The sequence below is a fragment of the Macadamia integrifolia genome, chromosome 4 (assembly GCF_013358625.1).
Source record: "Macadamia integrifolia cultivar HAES 741 chromosome 4, SCU_Mint_v3, whole genome shotgun sequence".
Classification (NCBI taxonomy): domain Eukaryota; kingdom Viridiplantae; phylum Streptophyta; class Magnoliopsida; order Proteales; family Proteaceae; genus Macadamia; species Macadamia integrifolia.
Window position 1 is genome coordinate 7214856 of NC_056560.1, and position 12596 is coordinate 7227451.

Genomic DNA, 12596 nt, shown 5'->3' on the forward strand with positions numbered 1-12596 from the left:
GAATCCATTTATTGGAGTGAAGTAGATGCATTACGGAATATGTAGACTCAACTTGTAATTTACCACATGGGAACTCTCACAGGATAAAATATTGTAAATAAATAGAACCCAACACTACCCTCCCTCAAATCAAAGTTTTAGCCCATATGAATAAGCTCGTCAAGTGATAAAATAAAACTTTGAAAATCATATGGAGGAGAAAATCTAATAAAAGAACGGGTGGTTGAAACTTAAACATAACAGAAAATCACCAATGTATGGGTAGATAAATGATTTTTCAACATTGCAAAAGTGGTATGATATCTAGACTATTTCCTAGCTATATTTTTTTCTTTTAAACTTTTTTCTTTGACAAAAAGTCTACACTTTAGGTTGAATTAGTGCATGGTGGTGGTTCACCCAATTGAGTTTTTTTCATTCTTTCTTTTTTCTTTAAATGGTGGGGGTGGGATGCTGTATGAGATGTGTGGGTTATAGCTATAGATTAAATAGCTCATGGCAAGTCTTGCTACAGAAGTACAAAAGGAAGCTTGACTTGAATGTGCAATTCCTCATTAGAAGATGACCATGGAGCTCCTCATCCCATCTCAGGTAATAGGAACATTTGTAGCCTTATTCTTTGTGTATTACTTTTTATGCAGATCTCACAAAACCAAGGGAGGAAGGAGGGAAGCCCCAACACCATCTGGTGCCTTGCCACTTACTGGTCATCTCCATTCGCTTGGAGGACAAAAACCACTTCCACGAATGCTTGGAGCTATGGCCGACAAGTATGGTCCGGCCTTCATGATCAGACTCGGCGTACATCGGTCCCTAGTTGTTAGCAGTGCAGAGATGATCAAGGACTGCTTCACCACCAACGACAGGGCTTTAGCCACACGCCCTCGTTCCGCTGCAGCCAGGTGCTTGGGGTACCACTATGCCGTACTTGGGTCCTCACCTTATGGGTCATATTGGCGTGAGATGCGTAAGATGTCAACTGTTGAGCTACTTTCTAAAATACGTCTTTACAAGCTCAGGCATGTAAGGATATCTGAAGTAGACATATCCATCAAAGAATTGTACTCAGTTTGGGCCAAGAACAACAGTGACCGACCTATAAAGGTGGAGATGAAGCAGTGGTTTGAACAGCTTACTTTCAATATCATCACCAAACTAATTGCTGGGAAACGTTATTATGGGAACATTGGTGCTGGATGTGAGGTTGAGGCTCAAAGATTCCGGAAAGCAATTGCTCAAATCATGTATCTAAGTGGGTTCTTTGTTGCATCCGATGCAATACCCAATTGTGAATGGTTGGACCTGGGAGGACACGTGGGAGCCATGAAATCTGCTGCTAAGGAACTAGACTCTCTAATTGGAAATTGGCTGGATGAAAATCGTCTTAGCAGGATCCATAAGACGCCATTGTCTCGGGATGAAGAAGAGCTGGACTTCATTGATGTGAGGACAATTTGATGTCTGGTTACGACCGTGACACTGTCATCAAGGCAAGTGTACTGGTATGTACCTTTCAATTTGATTTACATCTGTGGTTCTTGGCTTATAAGTTGCAACCATGGCTAGGACTCAACCTTCCTCTGTTCATTCACTATACGCAGCAACTCATCGCCGGTGGCTCCGAAACCACCTACCTCACCTTGACATGGGCACTTTCTTTGCTATTGAACAGTCGCCAAGTGCTGAAAAGGGCTCAAGAAGAGCTGGATGTCCATGTTGGCAGAGAGAGACCAGTTGAAGAATCAGACATGAAGAACCTGGTGTACCTCCAGGCCATTGTAAAGGAAACTTTGCGGCTATACCCTCCTGCACCCTTATCAGTACCACACCAAGCCATGGAAGACTGAAGTGGGGGGTTATGTTGTCCCTAAGGACACACTTTTGTTTGTGAACTTATGGAAGCTGCATCGGGACCCTCATGAATTCAAACCAGAGAGGTTTCTCACTACACATACAGAAGTTGATGTTATGGGTCAAAACTTTGAGTTCATCCCTTTTGGATCTGGCATCAGATCATGCCCAGGTATCGCATTTGCCAAGCACATCTTGTACTTGACTCTTGCTCATCTGCTACAAGGATTCAATTTTGAGACCCCTTCACAGCAACCTGTAGACATGACTGAAGGCTTAGGCCTCTCCTTGCCCAAAGCAACCCCATTGGACATCCTTCTCACCCCACGCCTTCCTTCTAAGCTTTTCCTATGATCAGAATGATGTCAGTAAAGATTGAATACTGAGTCGAGTTCAAGAAGTGAGTGAGCTATATTTCTAATCCTTATTCTTAGGTTTGGATCCAATCTAAGCTTTTTTTTTTTTTTGGTACCAGTGCCCAACAAAGACTCGGGCCAAACTCAAGTAAACTCTTATAGTGTAACCTTAGCCAGACATCTAAATTCAATTTTGACATCAATGAGTTTCAGGGCTTCAAATACATACCCACCTTGGCTACATCTTGCAATCATTTCCACTTGGTGCAAGTGAGTCAAGCTAACCAACTGCTTACATTTTTTACTTTTTTTCCTTATGGAGATTTCATGAAAACTTTGTAGTTTGCATAATTCAATAGTCATGCCTACTTGGTATTGCTTGTTCCTTGAATTATTCAACTTCAATGAATTGGTGATCGATCAGGTTTGATATTTGTTTCTTTTTCTTCTGCTTTTGATAGTCAAGTGAGTTGTGTTTGATGAAGATGAAATCATCTACTTTCTGATTCACAACTCATATAATTCATAACCTACTCACCAAGTATTCATGTTATATTGTCTATAACTCAACTTTGAAAAGGACTAATTCCTTGCCTCTAAGAATGAAATAAAGGTCTATTGGCTACTTAGAATACCTTGTAGATTGAATAGAACCGATGCTATAGAAAAATTACAGGTACAAGGGGAAGGTGGGGTTCTAGAATATTGAACATAGAGAATCACCTTGGGGAAGGAAGGTCAGAAATGGGTTATCTAATTTACATCTCCTGTTGCTATTGCTATTGAATTAATACAAGAAGGCTTGTGGGATTTATCAACTAATGGTAAGATTCATTCATATATGTTGTTTCCCTTGCTATTAGAATTGTGGTTTTTCTATGTTTGTGGTTGTTTGGAATTCATGGTTCATTCTACTTACTTCTCATGGTCTCATGGTATCTGTTAATGGTATTTGTTGATTTAATATTCATTACATGGTTGTTACTTAATGGATAACTGAATGTATGTAATAGGTTTTATTTACAAATGTTTGTATCATATTCAGAAGATGAACTTTGTTATTTCCTTTTTTAGTGTTCAGTATTTTTTAACCCAGTATGCTAACTTTTTACGCTAACTCATAATGTCTAGCTGTTATGTCTGGAAGTAGTATCCCTACTGTTAAGTGGTCAGAACTTGAGACCACTGTTTTCATTGAGGCAATGAAAAAAGCTGTAAAAAATGGACACAAATCCAGTAATTCATTTAATAAAACTAGATAGGAAGACATTATAAAGCAATTTAAGAAGGCTTTAAATCGTACAGTTGGGAGAGAACAATTACGCAACAAGATGAACAAGTTGAAACACGAGTACCAACAATTCAAGAGACTACTTGACACAAGTGGATTTGGGTGGAACTCAATGACAAAATCAGTCACAGTTGATGATGAGTCTGTATGGGATAGGGCAATACATGTACTATAGATCTCACTAGCTAGTTGAATTATTTCAAAATTAGATTGCAATGAATAGTACTTTATACTAGTGATACAATGACTGTGTATGCAGGCAAATCCAGGTTGGTTGAAATACAAGAAGTATGGACTAAACAACTGGCCAAATTTGAGCATGATATTTGGGGATGCCTATGCTAGAGGAAACTTAGGGGTTGACAGTGCTAAAGATTTGGATTACATCGAAGCTAATAATAGTGTTGATATTGAGCAAGTTTTTGAATCTCCTAGTACCCCGGTGTACTTGGGCATAACTGACCCCTTCTATGAGGATACTCATACTCCAACTCAGACCACCACAAAACGAAATCTTGATAGGACACCCACGGAACAAAGAAAAAAGAGCGCCAATAAGAGAGATAGCTACGTCAAGGACTCGTATGGGAAGTATTTATCCATTAAATTGAGAAAGCATCAAGTACTCCTGTTACATCTCCTGTTCATGGTGGGAAAGGTGCATCTCATCCTCGAGATTTCAATGTGAGTGCATGTGAGGCGGTATTATCCTCCATACCAGATATGTCAAAGGAGACATACTTGAAGGCCACCAGTCGTATGTGTGCTGATCCTAGTTGGTGGGAGTTCTTTGTTTGTGCAGAGCATGTTAAGAGGAACTGGCTTTTAGATGCCTTAGAGTAGTTTAGGGGCAACGGGCCCTTTGTCTAATTCTAATGTTGATACTAATTTTGATGATTGTGTTTGAATATTACTTTTGATAATTTTGGATTCAAGATAATACTTTCGATGATGGCTACTTGTGTTTTATTTCTTTTGTTTTTTTTTTTTTTTTTTATTGATGTGTGTAATGTTGAACATGTGTTTTGGATTGAGACAATGTGTCAGATTGTCATGTTTTACAGTTATTTGTTTGAAATTGAGAAGTAGTTGTCAATTTATTGCAGTTATGTCAAATGCATTATGTGAAACTTCTAGTGATGAAGAAGATATAATCATTCACATGGAAATGGAATTACTGAGTGAAGTTGTATATATTCGAGAACCATGTAAGGATAGTGTATTTCCAGGTGTTGTCATGATGTATGAGATATTGAATGGGCATGCCAATAGATGCTATGAAGAGTTTAGGATGGAACGTCATATCTTCCTCAACCTATGTGATTATGTTAGACATAGGGGGTGGTTGAAAGACACGACCAACATCCGAGTGGATAAGCAGCATGGAATGTTCCTATTGATTGTTGGGAAGGGTTCAAGAAATAGGGACACCCAAAATCATTTCAACCACTCTAGAGAAACAGTTAGTCGAACATTCAATGAGTGATCCTCGATTGAGTTTTCCACATCCACTTCCAAATATTAACTTTATATTAGCCAATCTGGATTTTTGATACCATTTAGGGCTGAGAGATACCATTTAGCGGACTACAAAGGGCGTAGAAGATCCCCAAGAACAGTAAAAGAGTTGTTCAATTATAGACATTCATCACTTCGGAATGTCATTGAATGTACATTTGGGTTATTGAAGAACAAATTTCAAATTTTCAGGCTAATGCACCAATTCCCAGTGAAAGCTCAAGCATCAGTCGTACTGGCATGTTGTGGGCTACACAACTATATTCGAGAAGAGCATATTGCTAATGCTGAATTCGTGGGGATGAGTGATAATTTAAAAGTTCAGAAGATGACTTGAATCCGCCACATGAAGATTTCGTTGATCATTCTATAGCACAATCTAGTCAACAAAATAGGGTAAAGGAAATGAATGCCACTAGGCTAAGAATTACAAATGTAATGGCTGGACAGCAAAGGATGCTATAACTAGTTGAAAACTAAAACCGATAACTATTTTGACAAAACTGAAAACCTAAATTGATGTTTCAAGTGGTGTAGTACTTGTTTTATGTTACGTTTATATATGTGGTACAAGTTGATATATTATTATGAATGTCATATATTTGGATGCTATATTAACTTCTTTGATATTTAAATTACTGTTACAGATGACTTCTTCTATGCCCTCACTCATAATAGCAAATTGTGAAATTTACAGGAAAAGTTATGATAAATATACAACCAAATCGGGTAAAAATATTGGAAGAGAATTTTTTAAGTGTCAAAATTCATGTAATTTTTTCATGTGGGTGGACCAACTACATTTATGTAGATGTGGTAAAGGTCAATGCAAAGTACGAACTGCGATGAAAGGTCCAAACAAGGGACAGTATTTTCTATGTTGCCCAAATTCAACTAGGGTAATTTATTTCTATGATTGATCTATACCTATAGATAATTTTAGATTTTTTTAAATTTCAACGACCCTAATTACATCTATTATTTGATATAGGCTGATAACCGTGGATGTGGTATGCTTGTATGGTTGAAAGATGAAATGCATATCTCTACTATACAACATACATTATGTTCATAAAGCTCAACATCAACATCATCCACACCACTGTCCATTTCGAACGAGTACATGAAAAGATATCTGGAAGGGACTTTTAAAGGATTAGAAGACCAAACAAATAAGATGAAAGACATCCTCCATGCATTCAAGTCTTTAGACTTGGACAAAAAGTGAAAATTTGGGAAATTATGTAATAATTAACTTGGACAAAGCATTGTTAATTCTGTATTTTATTCATCCTTTTGAAACTATGTTTTTTTTAGTTGGTAAGGATTTGTATGCTTGTTGTATTTTAATGTTATTTCTGTAATTGTTGACTTAAAAGAAAAGAAATGAGAAAAAAAAAAACATTTCTAAAACAGGCATTACCAAACAATAGAACTATCGTTTTTTTGTTCTGAAACTGTTCTAGAAACAGGTTCACCAAACAGCCTTAAATCGTTAAAAAACAACGTTTTGACACAGAAACTGAAATTTTCATTTTTGACACGAAATGGAGTTTCTGGAACAGAAACGATACCAAAGTTCCTGATATTATTCCCTTCATATCAACAAAGACGACTCGATTGGACTGCCCACATGAACAGGCTGGTGGGAAGATGACTCTCCTTTGTTTTGGAAGTTTATCTAGTAGTTAGCACGTTCATTTATGGTTGCAGTATTAAATTAATGCACTGGAACTAATGAATTGATTAATGGTTCGTTCTACCATTTCCACCCAATAAATCAATCAATAGGATTTGTTCTCAAAAGAATCTTCTACCGTCATATGTTTCGAACCACCAGTGTGAAATCCAATACTATACTCAAATGAATGATCCTCCATCCAGCTTTGCCATCCAATTCTATCTCATATCATCTATGGAGTGTGGGGATCACACATGGCTATAGGTATCTTGAGATCCTTTTCCGACTGTACTCTCCAACTCCATCTTACACCTAAGGGTGTCAACTTAAAATTGAAATCGAAATAAACCGTTTAAAACATAATCAAAATGAATCAATTTAATTGGTTTGGTTTCGATATCAAAAGTTAATTTTTTTTTGGATTTGGTTCGAAAGTTAGAATCTTGAATTTTGTTCAATTTCAATTTTGATTTCATGATTAAAACCGTTGAACCAAATTGAATTATCTATTTTCAAACCGAACAAGAGGTCAAGTAAAAATATATTCTTTTTACCATTTCAATCGATGTGGATGATATACTTCATTATTTTTTTAATCTTTGATAAAAGTTTGATGAACCATGAACCTAACATATAAGAATTTTTTTGTTGCTACTAAATATGAAAAAAATTAGCCCAAAAAATTAAAATAAGACATAAACTTAATGAAATCGAAAAAAAATCAAAATCAAATCGATTCTATATTAGTTTTGAAAATGTGTTCTTATTATTTATTTGGTCCGGTCTTACTCAAACTATCAGGGGATGTGGGGACCGTACCTCAATGTTGCAGCCAAAAAAACAGAGAAGTTTATAGCCAACAGTAACTTCAGCTTTTAAATAGAAATGTAGCACCACAGATTATATCCCTAGTCAGCCTTCATATATCCTTAAATCAAAGAATACAATCTCACTACTCACTTAGATGTGCAGGACCTAAGTTGAAAGGATAGAAACAAACCAATAGATGATAGGGATGTAGAAAGAGCCCCTCACTCAAGCCTTGCTAGCTTCTCACTAGCTACCACTAGTCAGTGTCTGACTTGGGATTTCTGCATCTCACAGGAGTCGTTGCTTCACAAGAGAGGCAAACAGCATAACAAAGAAAAAATGTCTTTCACTGGAATCAATGATGACTCAGTTACATATGAAAAGCAACTCTGCTATCATACTTTTAGATGCAAATTTCAAAAAATAAAAAGGTAAATTTACCTGCTCACTCCAATGACAATAGTAGGAGCATTCATTTCATCATTTACGATGCAACAATTATATGAAAAGGTCCTAAACAACCGCTCCTCCAAATGAAGCTGCAGTAAAATAGACATTCCTTTAAATTTTAAAGCAAGGATAGGCACATACAAGATTGAATGGAAATTTTAAGTTTTCTCAACTGGTTTTAATGGATTCAACCTAACACCCAAGTAAATTTCAGAATCCCACTCACAAGAAGACACATAGGAACTCAAAACAGCAGTAGGAGATCTTTGTCAATTCCCAAAAATAGAACTTAGATCAATCCCAAATTACTACAGAAACTAGGTCTCCCCTAGTACTTCAATCCCTTAAAGTTTTATTCCAATTCAATGGTTGATATAAAGATATGGGCAAGTGAATCAAAAAAGATGAATGATACTGAAGGGTCAAGATGAACGGTATTGAAGGGTCAAAATGAATCAAACAATGCAATAAAATCTTGTATTTCAAAATATTTTATCAAGGAAAAAACAAACAAAATTCATAGAAGGGACGAGATAAACAGTATTGAAGAAAGGTAATCACACTATGTGCCACTTCACCAATAACCATGTACTGGACACAAAACTGATCCTGAAAAAGAAACAACCTAAAACTTCACCAATAACCATGTACTGGACACAAAACCGATCTTGAAAAAGAAACAACCTAAAACTTCACCAATAACCATGTACTGGACACAAAACCGATCCCGAAAAAGAAACAACCTAACACTAATTTAAACACCACTACAAAGATTTATGTCTTATTCTCAATACTGATAAACCTACGGATATTCAATAAAAAAGGGGAAACTTATTTTTTTCGGGTATATACCCACTGATTATGTTAGGGGCACTAGGAAATCTTTGTAAAAGAAGCACAACCACAAAGCAACTCCAAAAGGAAGTTGGAAAACAATTAAACCGAATAATAAAAGGTACAGAAACATCAACTCAAAGCCACATGCCAAATTACAAGTATTAAATCTGCAAAACCATAAACTTACAAAATAAAATTGGATTGTAAAAGGGGGGGGAAGAGAAAAAAGAAACATAAGAAAGGTAACTCATTTTTTGGAGCACAAGTCAAAAGCCCATTATATTTTTCTCGATTCCATCAATATATCCAATATTGCACCAGTAGGAGTCTACAAAGAAAAAAAAATCAGAAATAGATTCCACAAAAGATTTGAAGTTAATAAAGGCATATACATTTCGAATCAAAATTTGGAACAAACCCCCTCTTTCAAACATGGAAAAGAATGTCTTTCTAGTTTCTACAATAGTCTCACCTTAGATATGCACTACTCCATACTCAACCGGAAAAGGAATCAACGGTTCTATGCCAATTTAAAGAAACACTATATCTGTTAGAAATACAACAAAACCCAAAAATTAATGAAATATATGGAAAAAAGATTGAAAATAATGCCCTCAAGAAGGCCACCATAGCAAGTCTCATCAACAACAAACTCTTCAATCCCATGTTGTGAGATATAATTCTATGAGCATCACTATGTAAACAGCACGAATCATAAGTCTGACAATTGGAAACCTTATAAAACAAAGCAATGACATCTTGCATTTTGAAAACAGAGAAACAAACTAAACAGTTTGATCAAAGCTTAACGCTACCAATAAAAGGTAGCCATATTAGTGCCGCTTAAGCCATGACCATGTCCTAGACTCAGAACTGACCATAGAGAAAACCTATATTCTACGACTCAACCCTTATTTAAAGATCACTAGAAAGAAGTATACGTAAACTCAATATCAAGGAGTAGAACAAAGGTCATAAAATTAATCTAAAAAAAAAAAAAATCTTTTTATTTGGTACTTCTTTTGTTTGGAACACCAGCACATCCCTCTAAAAGAAACAAGCACACTTACATCTGCATCATAACTCAACCAAAAATTAAAGAAAAAAATTGTGGAAACAAGGATGAGTTTGATCTTTCCTAAGAAGGCCCCCTCAACTAGTCTCCTTAATCTTGCACTCCTCGATTTAGTGTCATGCCACTCATATCTATGTGCATCGCTCTGTAAACACAGTGCATCATAAATCAAACAATTAGGCCTCTAATCTAACAATACAATGACATCTTGCATTTTTTCAAAAACAAAGTAACCAATTAGGAAAAAAGGGTGTCCAATACATGGGCCTCCTGCATGTGCGAGGTTCAGGGGGGATGGGTAAGAACTACGTAGCCTTACCCCAAGAATGACTGCTTAACCACCAGGTTGCAACATTCGTACCTTATCATTGGATCAAGCGTGCCTCTTAAGGTAACTAATCAGAATAATATATATAAAATTCACAAAAGGGTCAAGCATGCCCCTTAAGGTATTGAAGAAAGGTAATCACATTCTGTGCCACTTCAACTAGTACCATGTACTAGACACAAAACCGACCCTGAACAAGAAAAAACCTAACATTGTTTAAACACCACAATAATGCAGTATGTATTATTCGTAATACTAATGAAATAGACCTAGTGATATTAAAAAAAATAAAATAAAATAAAAAATAGGGAAGCTCATTTTTTTTCGGATTTATACCCACTACTTTTGTTAGGGGGACTAAAAAATCGTTTTAAAAGAAGCGCAATCAAAATAATGTAAAAAAGAAGTTAAAAAACCATTCAAGTACATAAGAAACGTTACATAAACATCAACACAAAGCCACATGCCACATCACAAGTATTAAATCTGCAAAACCATAAAGTTACAAAATTAAATTGGACACTAGAAGGAGGGTAGGAAAAAGAGAAAAAGGAAACATAAGAAAGGTTACTCCTTCGGAGCATAAGTCAAGAGCCCATTATATTTTTCTTGATTCCATCCACATTCTTAAAGCAACAATAAATCCAATAATGCACCAATAAGAGTTCACAAAGCAAAAAATCAGAAATCAATTCCAAAAAATGTTTGTAGTTAATAGAGGCATATACATATCCAATTAAAATTTGGAAGAAACACCCTCTTTCAAACTCTAAAACAAATGTCCTTCTAGAATACTCTAGCCTTAGATACTCCAAACTCAACCTGAACAGGAAACAAATTCAACGGTTCAATGCCAACTTTAAGATGACAATATCAATTAGAAATGCTAAATAACCACAAAATTAATGAAAAATGTGGAAAAAAATATTGAGGATAATGCCCTCAAGAAGACCTCCACTGAAAGTCTCATCTATCACGAACCATTCAATCCCATGTCATGAGCTATGATTTTATGAGCATCACTATCTCAAATCATTAGTCAGACAATTGGAAATTTTATAAAACAAAGCAATGACAAATTTTATGAGCATCATTATCTCAAATCATTAGTCAGACAATTGGAAATTTTATAAAACAAAGCAATGACAAATAACTAAGTAACAAACCAAGAAAAAACAATCAACATACACAATTTGATCAAGATTAATGCTACTACAAGAATGTAGTCACATTCATTGCGGCTTCCTTCACCTATAACCATGTCCTTGACTCGATACCAATGCTTGAGAAAACTTGTTTTCTATGACTTCACACTTACTTGAAGACCACTAGAAAGAAGTATACATAAACAACACCAAGAAGCAGAACTGAGTTGATGAAATAAAATCAAATAAAAAACCAATATTTTTATTTTATTTTATTAGGGACACCAGCATATCACTGTAAAAGAATTAAACGTCAGAAACCATAACTCAACCAAAAATCTAACGTGAAAAAAAGGTGGAAACAAGGATGAGTATGATGCATCACTCTGCAAACATTATGCATCACAAATCAAACAATACCTCTAATCCAAAAATATATATTGCATTTCAGAAACATAATATTTAATCGAGGAAAAACAAACAAAACTCACAAAATGGTCAAGATGAACGGTAATGAAGAAAGGTAATTATATTTGGTGCTACTTACCTCATAACCATGTATTGGACCCAAAACCAACCCCGAAAATAAACCTAGCACTAATTTAAACACCACTACAAAGATGTATGTCTTATTCTCAATACTAATGAAATAGGGAAATTCATTTTTTTGGGTATATACCCACTGCTTTTGTTAGGGGCACCAACAAATCTTTGTAAAAGAAGCATAATCACAATAACTACAAAAAGAAGTTGGAAAACCATTAAAATGAATAACAAAAGGTAGAGAAACATCTACTCAAAGCCACATATTAGATTTGCAAAACCAAAAGTTACAAAATAAAATTAGATTGTAGAAGAGGAGAAAAAAGAGAAAAAGGAAACAAACTAAATGTAACTCATTCTTTGGAGCATAAGTCAAGAGCCTATTACATTTTTCTTGATTCCATCCACATCCTAACACAACAATAAATCCAAGATTGCACAAGTAAGAGTCCACAAAACAAAAAATCAAAAATAGATTCCACAAAATGATTGTAGTTAATAGATTCATATATTTATCCAATCGAAAGTTAGAACAAACCTCCTATTTCAAACTTAGAAACATATGTCCTTAAAGGATAATTTAACCTTAGATATGCAGTACTCCAAACTCAACCCAAAGAGGAAACAAATTCAATGGTTCAATGCCAACTTTAAGATCACTATATCAATTAGAAATACTAACTAAACACAAAAATTAATGAAAAGTATGGA

The 12596-nt window shown here is 35.3% G+C and overlaps 1 protein-coding gene and 1 pseudogene across 2 annotated transcripts in view; one reads left to right on the plus strand and one right to left on the minus strand.

Moving 5' to 3' along the window:
* Nucleotides 1-567: 567 nt before the first annotated feature.
* Nucleotides 568-12596, plus strand: part of LOC122075268 — a 54434-nt pseudogene continuing 42405 nt past the window's right edge.
* Nucleotides 7127-12596, minus strand: part of LOC122075525 — a 28599-nt gene continuing 23129 nt past the window's right edge. The window contains exons 4-6 of one of the 2 annotated variants that reach the window (XR_006139274.1): nt 9267-9341; nt 7949-8046; nt 7127-7810 (exon numbers count right to left, since the gene is read on the minus strand). The gene's annotated coding sequence lies outside the window, so the exon portion shown is untranslated. Of the gene's footprint in view, nt 7811-7948; nt 8047-9006; nt 9123-9266; nt 9342-12596 lie in introns of those variants that run through there. The other variant, XR_006139276.1, reaches the window with a different exon arrangement.